At 42.7% G+C, this 16,170-nt stretch overlaps 1 protein-coding gene across 1 annotated transcript in view; it reads left to right on the forward strand.

Annotated features, from left to right (window-relative positions):
* The first annotated feature begins 8,637 nt into the window (after positions 1-8,637).
* Positions 8,638-16,170, forward strand: part of LOC101848469 — a 32,477-nt gene continuing 24,944 nt past the window's right edge. The window contains exon 1 of the mRNA XM_005109249.3: positions 8,638-8,760. The gene's annotated coding sequence lies outside the window, so the exon portion shown is untranslated. The remainder of the gene's footprint in view (positions 8,761-16,170) is intronic.

Consider the following 16,170-nt stretch of genomic DNA (forward strand, 5'->3'; position numbering starts at 1 on the left):
ACTTTAGAGTCCTCGGTAACTGAAAATTTACACCTTTTGTGCCTTTAATCAACATTTTTAAGAAAAACCCACACATAAAAGAGTTATTTAATGGGCATGAAAGGTGTTGAGTCTCAACAAAAAAAAGATTTGATAAAAATTCACAAACCTGCAGGAAAATGCCAGTTTCTTCACTTTTATTATTTTGACGAGAGCCTGATTCCACCACGCTGCCTCACATTTAGACAACCTCTCTAAACTGAAAACCAGGTTAAATAGAAGAAAAAACTTATCTATCAGTCCAAAGGATTTCGATTTAGGTGAACTCCGTTGTCATCATTGCCTTTCTCACCCTGAATCGGGGTATAGGCCACGGACAAACACTTTCCACCTTTCTCTATCCTGGGCTAGCCTCTTGATGTTATTGCATGTCCTCCCTCTTTTCTGTACATCGATTTCTGTGATTCTTCTCCCGGTTCCATGCGGTCTTCCCCTTGATATATTACCATGTGGATTCCTATCCAAAATTTTATTTGTTATGCAGCTGCATGACTTCCTGAGAGTGTGTCCAATCCATCGCCACCGCTTTTCCTACCTCATCTCTGACTAGGATTTGTCTTGTTTTCCTTATTAACACTTTCTCGTTGGTGACCCTGTCTGTCAACCTGATCCTCAGCAACTTTCTAGACACTTGTTCAAGAAAACCTGGATCCTCTTTATGCAAGTATGTGATGCGTTCCATGTCTCACTTCCATACAACAGAACTGACTTCGCATTTGAATTGAATATCCTCAGCTTTGTTTGCAGTGAGATATCCCTGGTCTTCCAAATCCTATCCAAAGATATGAAAGCAGCCTGTGCTTTTCCAATGCGGGACTTATTTTAGCACCTGTTCCTCCCTCTCTGTCAAGAATACTCCCAAGATAGCAGAAGAATTCAACGTCTTCTAGTGTAATTCTTTCTACTGTGACCTGCTTCTTTCGTTGTGCATATATGTCCTGAGGACCTTTGACTTTCTGGGGTGGATCCTCAATCCAACAGACTCCGATAGGCTGTTTAATTCTGAAGCCTTGGTTTGCATCTGTTCCTGGGTGTGCGACAGAAGTGTCACGTCGTCTGCAAAATCCAGATAGTCCAACTATGTCTATGGAGTCCACTGTATACGATGTCTGTGTCCTTGGTGGTATCCTTTATCCGCAAGTCGATTGCCAATATGAAGAGGAAAGGTGATAGTAAACATCCTGGTCTCATACCAGTCTTGATGTCAAAGCTGTCAATGAGCTGACCATCATGTACAACCCTGCAACTTGTCCCTTCGTACGTGCTCTTGATGAGGTCCACCAACTTCTGTGGGATTCCGTGGAGTCTCATTATCTTCCATAGTTTTGCTCGGTGTATACTGTCAAAGGCCTTCTCATAGTCATGGAAGTTGATGATCAACTGGCAGTTCCACTCCAGGGACTATTCCACAATAATCCTCAACGTGGCAATCTGGTCGGTGGTTGCGCAATTTTCCTGGAAACCAGCCTGTTCATCCCGTAGTCTTGGATCCGTTGCTGTCTTGATTCTCGCCAGCATGATTCTGTTGAAGACCTTACCTGGTATTGAGAGAATAGTAATTCCTCTGTAGTTGCTACAGCTGCTGAGACCCCCCCCCCCTTTTTTTTAAAGCTTTACGAGGTGTCCTTCTTTTCAATCCTTTGGGAACTTGCTCTCATTCCAGATCCTGGTAAACAGTGGGAGGAGGAGGTCTGCTGTCACTTTGGCGCCTTCCTTTAGGACTTCAGGTGGCATCTGATCAGGACCGGCCACTTTACCGTTCTTAAAAGCATTCGAAATCCCTTGTTTTGAAGGAGCATCACAGCAGATTAGTAACTCATTTCTTGCTGGCAGGATGTTTGGCGGGTTACTCGGTGGTGGTCTGTTCAGGAGACTGTTGAAACCCATCGTTTCGACTGGGCTTCCTTCCCAAAAATGTTTTCTCCCTCTTGGTCCTTTACTGGCACTTCAGGTTTCCTTTATTTTCCAGCAAGAGTCTTTGTGGTCTGGTAAAGGATTCGCATGTGCCCTCCTGCCGATGCTTCCTCTACTTTCTCTACCAGCCTGTTCATGAATTCCTCTTTGTCTTTTCTTAATGGTTTCTTGACATTTTTAACTGTTGTCCTGCACTGCTAGATTGCACCCTCTCTTGATCCTTTTATTCTACTAGCATTCGCTTCTGCCTTCACAGTTGTCTTCTTATCTAAATTAAATCCAATGAGTGCTGGCTAATCCTCCTTGTGCTCCCATTTTTTCGCACCGAGTTCTTCTTGACATGTTGATGTAAAGACTTCTTTGACCTTGGCTCAGTCTGTTTCCACCTCCTTGTCCTCTCCACCAAGATCAGACAGAGGTTGAAATCTGTTCCTCGGCTGCAGCTGAATCTCCCCTTTCTTGCGCCCGTCTAAGAGACTTGGAACTTCGTTCTTTTGATTCCTGTGCTGGTTCCGCGCTTTTTTTAGTCGGAGCTTGAGTTTTGCCAACAGCAGATGATGATCCGACCCAACATCTGCCCCTCTGTGTACTTTGACATCTTCCAGTGAACACCTGAACCTACGAGATATACAAAAATGATATATCTAGTTCTAGGTCACACCATCTTGTGAGGAAAAACAGAGCCTCCAATGACAAAACTGTTGAAAACACGTATATTCGCGAATCGCTCAACGTTCTCATTCATTTGTCCCAAGCCGTGTTGTCCCATAATTCCTTCATACCCCATGTTGTCCTGGCCAATCTTGGCATTGGCATCTCCCATTATGAGGCTGACATCCTTCCTTGGTAGACCCCTCTGGAGCTGGCTGTAAAAGGCACCCTTGTCTTCATCTGAAGTATCATTTGTTGGGGCGTAGATCTGGAATTTATTCATGTTGATGCTCTTGCTCCTTGTAGTGAATGAAGCCAAGATGATCCTCTCTACGTGTGGTTCCCATCCTCTAAGTGACTTCTGTGCATACCTGTACTTACTCAAAATGATTCCCACTCCCTCCGCATGGTGCTTGTTTTCCCTCCCAGTATACAATACTTGTTCCTCCGAGCTGAGCTGCTCTGTCCAGACTATATCAAGTGTGTTTCACTGACTCCTAGTATGTGCAGCCTCTATCTCTTCATCCCTTGTACTACTTGAGAACCCATTTCTGCTTCGTACAAGGCGCAAACATTCAACGACGCAATCCGGAGAGGCTTGTTCGACAGAAGGTTTCGGATCAGGAGAGTCCTTTCGGCTTTGTCCGCTGTCCTTCATTGTTCCTGCTGATGCAGAAGCTCCCCTGTCTCCCAAGATCGACAAATAAAAAGCTGTGATTGTCCGTGTTTCTGTAACTGTTTTTTACTGGGTCTACCCGATCCTGGAACTTTTCGGACAACTAGACCTTTGCACCTTTAGTCGCCTCTTACAACACGCAGTATCACGGCAGGAGTATACTTTGCTCCTCCATGAACTTAATCGAATTAAATTAATAATTTTGAGATTTGGCTCACTGTGGTATTTTCTTGAGCAGAATACGATAACACTATATCCAACTAAACAACAAGCCTCAACGCTGTGGTGACCAAACTTTGTCTTTTTCTGAACCTTCCAGTAATTGTGGTATACCGTATAGAGGGGTCCAAATGAAACTTGAAAAAGTAATCCGTCAATCATTGAGTTGAAGCCAAGCGGTACCCGTTCTGTAGCATAGCAATTTGAGGCTAAATAAATTCTGCTTCATCTGACACAATAATATTATTTCATCTATATTAGGAGTCGCTCGAGATACGGGCACTTAGAATTGACTTTAAAATGTCAGATTTGACAAAATTGTGTGAACTCAAAAAACATTGATAGAATGGACATACATTGCATATCAAATGAATGGAGAAAATTGTCTCTGCAATAAACAAAATAAATTATGATAGTTTCAAACAGATTGGAAAACAGAGCAGTCACAAATACTACGCAAAACCTGGACTTAACATCATAAATTTACTTATTATTATACGGCTTTAGGAGCCATTTTGACACAGTGAAGAGTAAAATGTTTATATGAACTGTGTTAAAATAATGCATGTAGATAAAGATGTATCTTAGAACAGAGTGTTCGTGTCATATGTTATACGTGTACTCAGTTTCGCTGATGATGTGCTGGTGTACAGGCAAGGAAAAACCGCCAGGTTACAGCAGAGAGAGTACAGGAAGAACTCGACAGACTCGAACAGTGGTGTGAATCAAACAACGAGAAACTGCACCCAGACAAAACCGACGAACTGTGGTGTACACTGAATAACTTTAAGTGCACGATGACATGCCAAGTATCTCGATTGGAGGCAAAGTGTTGAAGAGGGAACACACATTGAAGTACTCTGGCATCACGTTTGATCGCACCCTCTCTGGCAAAGATCACATCTCGAAAACAATCTCCAGGGCGGCAATAGGTCTAACAGCCCTTAAGATGATGGCCAGAGCTAAGATGAGCCACAAAATCCTTGTCTTCCTCTACCAGACGGTACTCTCTGTCGTAGAGTACGGGCTCAGACTTTGGATCCTAAAAAAAGGCGCAACAGTAACGACGCGAGGTGTTACAAAATGAAGGAATTAGGGCAATCCTGGGGTGCACACGAGACCCCTCAGCTGAAACAATGAGATACCTCCTAGACTTCCCTTGTGTAGACGAGAGGCACTTAAACTGGCACAAGTCCAAGCCTTTTTACGAGTCAGCTCAGATGAGACGAACCCCTTACATAAGAAAGTGGGACGACAGATGACATCAAGGCTAAAGAGGGGCACAGAATGGATGGCTCAGGCCACGAACACTAATGGCGAGTGCTGCCCGATACAAAGCAAGCATCAGGAGAAGCAAGGATTGGGTCGTGGTCGAAGATGCGCTCGGAGAGCACACAACGGTGAAGGCAACATTAGGTAGCGAATGTCGCAACTGGCCACTTGGACTACTTGGAGATATAAACGCTGAAATTGAGACCCTGATAGAAGAGCATAGCGAACATGGAGAAGCTGGGATCTTCACGGATGGATCAGTCAACAGAGGAGTCAAATCGGGCAGGGCCTTCAGTGTCAGAGTTGATGGGATAGTCGTGAAAGAACAAAGCGGAGGAACAGCACTGACAACATCTAGTATGTGTATGGAGATAAAGGCCATAAATGAGGCTCTACACTGGATCAAGAACACACGCCATGAGCGAGCAGTACTTATTTCTGACTCTACGGGCACACTACAGAAGGTACAGAAAGGGATGCTGTATGCGAACTGGAAGGCTACAATCAGGTATAGCAGTGCAGCTTTTGAGGAAGAATGGGGCAGAGAGCGGTTCCCACACCCAAGGTAGATTGAAGGAGAAGGGGATCCAAAGAGGAGAAAGGAAAACATAGCCACATTTGGGGACCAGTCCAGCGGATCTCCAACCAGATTATGATGGAGACTGTAAGCAGGCACACTCTGAGATTGGGGGGGGGGGGGGGGGGGGGAGCAGAGATGGACATGTTCCCAACACTGAGGAAAAGGTGTGACAAGGTATGACTTAATTAGTTCTTCAGTTCTGTCCACTTAAACTAGTAACCTAGATAAAAAAAAGAGCAATACGCCTTACTGCAACCTCGGCCCGTGTAAGGATTTTTCCTATAATATATATAAAATAACCCTTTCAGCAACATTTTTCTCTAACACCAAACAGCAACATTTGTTGCAATTACATGTGTAAATGTCTGAAAAATTTCTTTTTTTGGGTACTATCCAAAAACAGCATAAACACCGAGACTGGCCTGAAGGGCTTATGGAATTGTATGTATGTGCTTCCCTCTTGTTATCTCTTTCTTGGGCCAAAAATACACTTTGCTGAATTGTAGAGCCCAGTTTACACCCTCTCGCCAAGAGCCATCTTCCTTCAAGTTCAAGAGTCTACTGGATAGTGGGGGGGGGGGATCTCGGTCAATATATTATGATGATTATGCGTAACAATACTGCCCTGCAGTTGAGCATCGGCTCACTTCAAAGAAAAAGCTGTAGTCAAAGCTCAGCACTGACGCTGCCAATGTTCTCACCGTCCGACGTATTAACGACATCACCATACGCTCTTTACTCTGAGCGTCTAGGCATCACCCAAGGATACTGTATAAACTCCTTGGCATCACCATATCATACTGCTAGGGATTTCGACAGGAGGGATCATGCTTGTGTGTGCAGGGGCGAAGGCTGACTTGTTTGACAGGGTGATCAAAGCGAGACAAGGAACCAGAAAGAAATGTCACACATAATAAACAAAATTTCTTACTCCACTCGAAGCAGCATCACTGAGTTGTGAATGAAAACAAATCCCGAATTCAACCACCAACATATTATAATCGGGGAAGTATCAAAGTATTTGTTACAACACTAAATTTAGCTTTTGATGTGAATACACAAACAAAAAGCAAAGAAGCAAAGATGTCAATAGAGGTAATGCAATTTCTTTCAAGCAGCCCCCCCCCCCCCCCCCCCCCCTCTGAAAATTTAGTATGCAGCAATGCTCGCTTTATTGACAACGTCAAAGGCCTGCTCCAGCGATGTTGCGCTTAGACGGGCGGATACAGGGACACCTACTTCCATACGAGAAGAATAGATATGTGCCGGTACAATCGTTTACATATAGAGAGAGATCTGATGATAAAGAACCAAGTTCGGCGCCTAAGATGCGCACAATCCCATCACATCATAATCACGCTCAAAACAATAACTTCCCTCAGATCAACAGAAAAGCAGAAAAGCACACATTCACAGTCAAGAATGCGCATGCACTATTGCCCTCGGGGCGTCTTGACATAATGACCCCATTCCCTGATTCACTTGCAGTTCTGGTTTCTAGAAAGCCGACAATAAAACCTATTTTTAGACAGTTCGCAACCATGCTCATTGACCATGCCATGTCCAGGGTAACTACCACTCCATCTCCTCCCTACCATACAGGCGCCAAATCCATCTTGGCCCTTTGGACCAACCACAGAATTCTACACATAAGTGTAGAATTCTGTGGACCCAACAGTACAATCTCTTAGTGTGATGGGAGTACCTGTTGTAGCGTTTTTGGCTGTGTTATGTTCTTGGTGATATCTCTTGTGTCTTCCGTCAAACGTCTGGATGGGGTATGAAAGAAACTTTTTTTGCTATTTTTGGAAAGAAAACTCTGTTTTCAACTGATTGAATCAAATAGTTTATAGATCATTTTGAATTATTTTGACCAGACTTCACACATAAACAATGAACACCTAGATGGGTTCAGGCAGGGACACTGGTTCAGGTAGCGCCGATCTGGGCTCGGCGCCCTCCGTGACGTCAGACGTAGGGAACGAAAGACGCGGGGAGACCTTTGCGACCGGCAACGGGAGGCTTACCCGCCCTCCTCCCACTAGCCTAATTATAGACACCTTAACTAAAGATTGGCGTACGTAGGGATGAACACTGAATAAGAGATTTGTTTGAAAAAAATGTTGTGATATTTTGTTAAATTTTGGAAAATCGTATTCCCTTTTTTGAAAATCCCTTCTCCTTTTCAAAGGGTGGCGCCATGGCGCCATTTGCGCTTGGAGAGCCACGCCATTGGGTGGGGATATATATATATATATATATATATATACATGTATATATATATATATATATATATATATATATATATATATATATATATATATATATATATATATAGAGAGAGAGAGAGAGAGAGAGAGAGAAGTGACGTAATTAAAGTGTGTTTCCCCCAAAGAGTTATAAACTCCTTGGTTTCCCCATATTGTGCCACATTCTTTGTCCACAACTTTTTCGCTTTTAAAAATTGTCCATGTTTTCTTTTTTTTGAGCGTTTCTGAAAGGACCGTGTCACTACGAGAAACATAATACAGGCCTATATAATGGCATCTGAAAATCTTAATGATGTTTTACGACGTAGCCTACCATTAAAATTAAAAAGTTTGCATTTATCGATATTGCCACATTTACATCGACATATTTATTACATAACATTTTGAGGTAGGACGAAGACTGTGTGGAAAACGGGTTTTGCATCCGTTAGGACACCAGTGTACTCCTGTCGAAAGCATAAAGGGTTAAAAAAAATGCACCGTTAAATAAGATTTTTTAAAAGTTTGTGAACTGGAAAAATTGTTCACCACAGTGATATCAAATAACTACGCGCCCTTATTATTATTATTATTTTTTTGTCTTTAAAAACTTACTTAAAAGGACCCATCATAGATCGTTAGACTATCGACATGCATTCTGAAAAAAGGAGGCCTACAAGTACTTACAAGTAATTTTTGTTTGAGCCATTAATTTGGTTGAAATTATAATGAAAATGAATGCTCGCTGGTAGGCCTATAAACGTCTTATTTTATCCAAATCTGCTAGGCCTACTTGTGATATGTACCGAGCTCGAGATTGTTTGATCTACTTTTAGTTTTAGCCCTTTTCGATTGAGGATTGAACGTTTGATCAGGTTTTTATTGGTAACTTCAATGGTCACCAAGGAGATTAAAAGTAAGTAGTTCTAAACTCCTTGATGGTCACCCCCTAGCCAATCTGGCAAAGTGTCGCAAGCCCTGCTGGCTTGCTGGTTTTGAGCAGTCTCTGCGCTCTATACTCTATAGGCCTAGGCCAACTGCACACGACTTCCTCTCTCTCACAGAACTCACTCAGAACTCAGAACATAAGTTGGGCTACGCTACCTCAACTATCTTGACGGGTGGCGGTGAGATCATTCTTGTATTGCAGTTGAGTTTCAGTGAGTATGTCAGATCATAAGTGCATGCATAATGTGCAGTGTTATCGTTTAGTCTAAAGCAGAGTAATGTTTGTAACGAAATGTGACGGTAATGGTATTTTAGAGAGCAACAGGTGGAAGTGTTTGGAGAAGAGGTCAACATTCCAACCGTCGAGTCCAGCTGGTGGCGGGAACCGAACACCGATGGTCAAACCATATTAGTCTTGTTTTGTTTTGGTTTTGAAGATTGTTTAAAAACATGTATATTGTATTATTTTTTTCATTCAGGGGTATGACAACATGACTTTGCTACTCATATTTGGAAGGGTAAGATTGAAGAATACTGCACCAGCGGACCGACTTTGCACTTATATTATATCAATATCATGTCTCAACCTTTTAGGAATTCATGAATTTCCCCAGTTTTTAATCTCTCAATGGAGAATCTCAGATCAGTGGGGAGCCCCCCTGAACCCCCCCCCAGAAAAATTGTAGAATTCTGTGCCGTGAACAAACGTTCCATTACTACTGTAGCCTACTAAAAGCGTACAATTTTGTCTCAGTGGAGAGAGAGAGAGAAAGAGAGAGAGGAGTAGCACGAGAATTTCCGGGCAAAACAAAATGGCGACCCGCGTAGTTCGGCTCGATTCGAAAAGTTAAATAGCCGTAGCATCTTTGTAGACAACCAAATTAATTTACTTTTGTGTTTTAACATAATTTTTTAACTTTGTTTTGGTCAATTTGATCGTCCACACCGATAGACAGTATTCAGAAAGAGACAGAGAGAGAGAGAAGAGGGGAGGAGTTGATCTTGCGAAAACTTCCGGGCGGGTGAGAATAGCCACTTTCTATATCTAGATCTAGATCTAGATCTCTAGATCTAGATCTAGGCCTATTCTAGATCTACTCTAGTCTATGCACTGCTCTGCAATCTGGGGTCAAACTGCAGTAGATTCTAGATCTAGATAGATATCTGGGCAAAATCGACTTTACAGGTCGACTTGACGACTTCAAGCCCAAGGTCGACGCTGTGACCCTCATCTTCCAGTCGCTCGTGACTCTCGACTCTCGGTTAGATCTAGAATCTAGATCTAGGCCTAGGCTACCTTGCCTAGCCTTGATCAAGATCAGCCTCCCCTGCCCTTCCCTTCGACGAGGAGTCGTCAACGTTGGTGATGGGTGGCAGTGGGTGCGACGAAGTTAGAGCAAGCTAAAAAAAAGTTTTGATCAAGACCTCGGCCCTAGTGTACGTGTGTGTGCTGGGTCGCCAGATGACTCTGAAAGGAAAAGGCCAAATCAGTAAATTTTTGCCGTCTCTCCCGCACACAGATGCACTGCTTCGGGGGTCAAACTGCAGTACTGTTTGCTGCAGATCACACGTATAGATCTCTATAAGCCACTAAAACTGTTGCAAATCAATTATTTTCAAGAAAATTTCAAATCTAACTAAAATATCAAATGGGTTAAATGCCCCCCTATAACTCCCCAGATTTTATTTTGTTACCCCAGTGGGGCAGGCCCCCTGGAAACCCCGGATTGGTCCAAAGCACATCTATCTCTATAACCCTAGAAGCGCTCAGCGTTTCACCGGAAGTAACCTGCCAAAAATGCCCCGCCGCCATGTCCGATCAGTTGTAAACTGTAAACATGGGGGTGGGGGGATTCAGCTGAGATACCCGAAATGTATACCTGCTACTGAAAAATGACCATTTACGGCTCAACAGATTATAAAAAGCATATAAAAGCATATATTTTCTTGAAGCAGATAGAATGAGCCATTTAAAAATGATCAGCGATCAAATAAATACAAACAAAGCCGAGAACGCGATAGACTTAACAATTAGTACATCAGCATGGTGGAACAAGTGATAACACGTAGCTTGTAGTCGCTCAACGGGACCGCGTCACTTTATCGATCGATATCTCGGCCAAGAGACGCTCTACGAGGTCAAGATAACTTGCAAAGTCATTGGTCACTATTTATAACTTTGAGCTGTAATTGACTACGTCATTTTCCATAAGGAATACTGGAATTTTCCATTGAAAAAGGTCAGCGTCTATGCCCTTTATATAAGGCCTGCGCGTTTCCCGGTCGAAGTAGGTCAGCCCTATATGTGGCGTGCGTGCTTCCTGGGTAGCCCGGCTCACGCCCTTTATATAGGGCCTGCGCGCTTCCAGGGTTAAGAACTATCAAATATTTAAAAAACCTATTAATTTGCGATGGAAATGAAGTTGATTTTGTGTTCAGCGCATCAATATTTCGTAGAAAATGGACAACTTGTAGCCAAGTGTGAGACGGGAGGGAAAGTAAAAAAATACTGCCGAATCCGTTGCAAAAAAAGGCCAATTAAGGCCAAACCAATTGAAAAAAGGCCAAACTTTTACCCAGCTTTTCCTGCCAAATCATCATCATTTTGATGGGAAAAATGTATACACATGTAGGCTACTGGTAGACCTAACCACGCCTTTTCCCAAAAGTAGTTGTAAGCATTTTCAAAATCTTATTCATAAGTACAAAAAGCTGTAATACTATTTCTAAGTACACTGGATCAAAGAATTGTATACATTCTAGGCTAGTTAGTAATAGTAATAGGCCTACGTGTAGTTGGTGATTCTACTCAAATCTGAGTGAACAAACTCATTGAAAAAAGAAGAAAGAAGAGTTGGGACTACATGTGAGCTCCATTTCAAGAAGTTTATTTACTTGTATTGTGTAGTTTTCTCATAAATTTGGTCTATAATCATAGTAGATTTTTCCTTTTAAAAAAAGCAAGTGGCTATTCTCAGACGTCGTGCCGGTCAATAGATCAGAAGCTTTTCTTAGACGTTGATCTACGTGACATCAAGGCTTAGATTAGATGCGCCTTCCTTTCGCCAGCTCTTTCCATCTCTCTCTCCTCCCCCCCCCTCCCTTCTCTCTCTCTCTCTCTCTCTCTCTCTCTCTCTCTCTCTCTCTCTCTCACACACACACACACGCATATTTTATTCTTCTCTAACTCCTGCTTGCTTGCCTCTGTCAGGGCTAACTCTGGCTGAGAGTGGTACAATGTCTAAGCGGAAAGAACGAATAATACTTGATAAAAATTCTTGCTTACTCTGGAATCGAACACGGGTCTTGTACATGAGACAGCGAAGTGCCTAACCGCAACACCACAGACGCAGTTTGTTTGTTGTGTATAACATATTTCGTTATATGTGAGTATGAGTGTATATATTTGTGTTTGTGCGTGTATGCTTGTGTGCGCAGGGCTACCTTTACGCACATTCTTTACGCACAAATGTGCGCATTATACCTGCAGATTACCCCCTTTAAGTTTTGGTTGTGTGTGAGTTTTACTCTTTATAGTTTCAGTTCGGGGGTTTGCATGTAACGCTTTAAAACATGGGTGGTGTGCGTCTGGAAAGCATCATTTCCCCCCCTCTCTATCCCGAAGCCGAGTCAATGATTTGACGACACACCCACACACATGCACGACAGTCACCTTCTGTATCAGAAGTCGACTAGTCGACCTACTTATCAGCTGCGCAGTTTCCGGCAACACAGGCTTGCTTCAGCACAGAATCTCCCCCCTCATTCTGGTCGCTCACATTTGCCGGTGTTGTGCCTTGGGTTTACCCCATCCTTCTTTAACACTTGTAAACATGAATTGTCCGTCATCGAAAGTGTGGAAAGATGGGAATGTGAACTCTGGGATGGCTCTGAAGAATAATGAATCATTTCATTTTCCCAACCTGCCACTCATCCCTGCCCTAAATCTCAAGCATCCTGATTTTCCCGATTTTGATCGCGTGTACCCTGGTTTTTTTGGTTTAATTTTTTGTTCCGCCTGTTACCCCTGATTTTTCTAAAATCTTACTCTTGCTTTCTTTTCTGTCGTGGGAAGCACTCGTTTAACGTTTTGTTACCAGAAACTCGGAGTACTATTTTCCTAGATGTCTATGTCGTATTTAGTAGTTGACCCACCAAAAGTTGTCTTGGATCTTTGCTCACACACTATAATGGATTGGAAGTAGTATTGATTTGGCATTCCGACTTAAAACATTCTCAAGATCTACTTTCGCCGAAACATGTTTTGTCCGAGTTTTGGTTAGTCGGGCCTGTCATCAAAACCCGTCAGTAAAACTGTTTCAATTGTGCGTTTGCACCACGTGACATGACTTCGTTGAAGTGTCTTTTGGGACTTATCCGAGGGGGGGGGGGGAGGGGGCGTTTAAAACACTTGGACTAGGAGTGAGACTTTGACATGATACTTCAGGATAAAAAAAAAAAGATAAAACACTCGCACACACACACCACACACTCGCACGCGCTCAGAGGGAATATATGGATATAGTAATGGACACCCCTGGAGTTTTTTACAGTCAGCTTGGCAGTGACCGAGGTGATTTGTCGTTGATCCTGATTTTTTTCAGCAAGTCCCAATTTTTTCCCCCACTGAGATCCTGACTTTTAGATTTCATAGAGTGGCAGGTCTATTTTTCTTGGAGTAGTATAGTTGGAGTTGACCCCTTTTGGTTTGTCAACTTAATTTTATTTTTGACAGACCCAAGTGCTCAACCACCACCACTCTTCCTCCCTCCAAATGGACACCTCTTATTTTGGTCAAAATTACTCATTTATTAATTAAAATCGATAGCATTCAATCATAGTCATGGTTACTCTATGTGTGTCTGTGCTAATGTGTGTCAAAGTGTGTGTGAATTAAGTGTTTGCAGGCAAAAATTATATTGTGAGATATTGAATTTTACCCTTTAAGTTTCTAAAACAAGGGTTAAATACCCCTTAAAATAGTAAACCAAAGTGTGAAGGAACCTCTTAAGTTGGCCTGAAAAGGGGAGCCCTGGTACGTGTGTTTAGTTATGTGTTTAAAACTCTCTGAATATTGCAAAACCAAGATATTATCGTTGATTTGCTTTTAAACACGCTTGGGATTCTATGATTACATGTATTATTATGTTCCTATTTCCCATTTACCACAACAGGATAATGCATGAGAGCAAATTAATAAGAAATTTAAAAAAGAAATTAGAAGTCCCTCCCTCGTATTATTCTGATCCTTCTTTCACTGAACCCTCTTTTTATTCAGATATCAGTGGAAGAATTTGCAGTCAGATGTTCGGGTGCACTCATTCTTCCTTTCTTGCTTTTTTTCTGTTGAGTCTCCTCATCAACCAGGACAAATAATGCCAATCATTTCCTATCCATGGGCTACTGAAACTGATAAGAAAATATAATGCCACACGACGTTGCATTGCACCGCCTCCTCCGGGAATTGAACACGGGTCTTGTACGTGAGACAGCGAAGTGCATTGCACCGCCCGCTCTGCTCTGCTTGCAGTGTGGCCACCTAATGTTAACCCCTCAAAAAGCTCTGCTTTGCTTGCAGTGTGGCCAGAGCCTTAGGTCATATGAGCGCGCGGGTCATATGAAAGTTCGACTATCTGAAATACTACACAACAAAGGCAAACAGGGAAACGGCAAACTGAAGCTCAAAGCAGTGAAAAAGATTGAAAATCAAAGTTTCAGAACAGCAAAGAATCATAACTCTATCGATATAGGTAGTCTAAACCCGCTTTATTTGACGAGAAAGACAAAATCATTGATCAATTGGAAGTCCAGTTAGAAAGTAAGAAGAGAAAAGTTAAAATCCTTCCAAAGGGAACAAAATTCAGTCATTCAAAGTAACAGTGGTCTATAGGAAAAGCTTTTCCAACAGCATTATACTTTACATGTAAAAAAAAAAAAATCAGGACAATACAATACATATTATTCTGATAGAGTGTTATACGAAATGCCCTTTGGGGATGGGATCGGGTCGTGTCTGGTTGGGGGCGATCGCCCCACTCGTCATGTGAAAGCAAACGCGTTTGTTGTAGAGTCGACTAGTCTGGCGCGTTCAGCTGATGCCACCATAGCCGCTTTGCGCCCTCAATCTGGCTTGCAAACCGCCCCAACCAGATCCGATCCCCCAATGGGCAGCCCATATTATCCGCGCATTGGAGTTTGAGTCCGAATAACGACGGAAGGTTATTCAGACTCAAGTCCGATTAGCCACTCGTTTAGAGGGACAATCTCTACACCGCCAATTTGAAGGTTGAGAATAAAAAACTTGTTACAACTATAGTATAGTGTTAAAGTTAAAGTGCTGTAATTATGACTGTCATCAGTACTGAAATACTTAATTAAATGATATTGTGACAAACTGGTCTCTCGAAGTCCAACCCCTCGTCACGCTGTGGGAGATTGAAACTGGACTAAATAGGGGATAGCTGGGTCTGGGTTAAGTACGGTGTGACCTTTATGTCACTGAGGCGTTGTGCTTGCCGTGAAGGCCGACCCAGGTCACCCTGAAACATTGCAGGCCCACGGGGCTCTGGTGAAACTGCGACTGGCTTTGCAGGCCGGCAGTGGATATTAATATTGCTCAAGAAAATAAAAGGAGACACAAATGGACTGATCTAAACTGAAAACGACCTAGTGAGGAAAACGGACAACGAACAAGAAAAAAAAAAAAAATTGGGACCTGGAATATTTGCAGCTTGACAAAGAACTTGAGATAGTTGAGTTCATCACCTAGAAAAAGATCTCCATCATAGGCATTACAGACATCAGGAAAAAAGGGACAAGTACAAAAGAGATCCACTCCAACTTTGTCCTCATTTGGAGCGGCGTAAGGAAAGAGCAAAGAGCTGAACACGGTGTGGGTTTCATCGTACACCCTGACAAAGCAAAGGAAATAATGAATACAGACTTCATTTCTGAAAGACTCATCAAAATCAGCATTAGAGAGGGCATAAAGACCACAAACTACATTCAGGTGTATGCACCGTGAAACGACTCATACACAGGCAAAGAAAAGGACTCTTTCTTCGAACAACATTCAGACTTAATTAACTGCATCCCAGAGGAAGACCGTCTTTATGTAATGGGAGACTTCAACGGAAGAGTCAAAGAGAGAACAACGTGGAGAAAACACCTGGGTCCACAGTGACCCATGCAATTATAACAGCAACCATGTATTGGAACTGTATGCAGAGCACAACTTATTCATCACCAACACCTTCTTCCACCACAAAACCTCTCAGATCTACACCTGGTACAAATGGAACAATATCAAGGTCTCAACACAGATCGACTTCATATTAGCGAAATCTCGAATGCGGATCACAATCACAGACTCAAAAGCCATCCGCAATGCAGGCCTGGTCACAGACCACAGGCCAATCGTCACAACGTTGACCACCAAGAAAGAAAGTAAACCAAAAAACCATAAAAGACAGCAAGAGAGACTAAATATACATAAACTCGGAAATGGTCAGGTGCAGGCTCAAATCAGATGCACCCTAAATGAAAAGCTAGGTTCTATCAACTCTACAATACCAACCGTTGAGGAAGCTTGGGACACCTTCAAAACAACTCTCCTGGACACT

The sequence above is a fragment of the Aplysia californica genome, unplaced genomic scaffold (assembly GCF_000002075.1).
Source record: "Aplysia californica isolate F4 #8 unplaced genomic scaffold, AplCal3.0 scaffold00758, whole genome shotgun sequence".
In the NCBI taxonomy this organism is placed as follows: Eukaryota; Metazoa; Mollusca; class Gastropoda; order Aplysiida; family Aplysiidae; genus Aplysia; species Aplysia californica.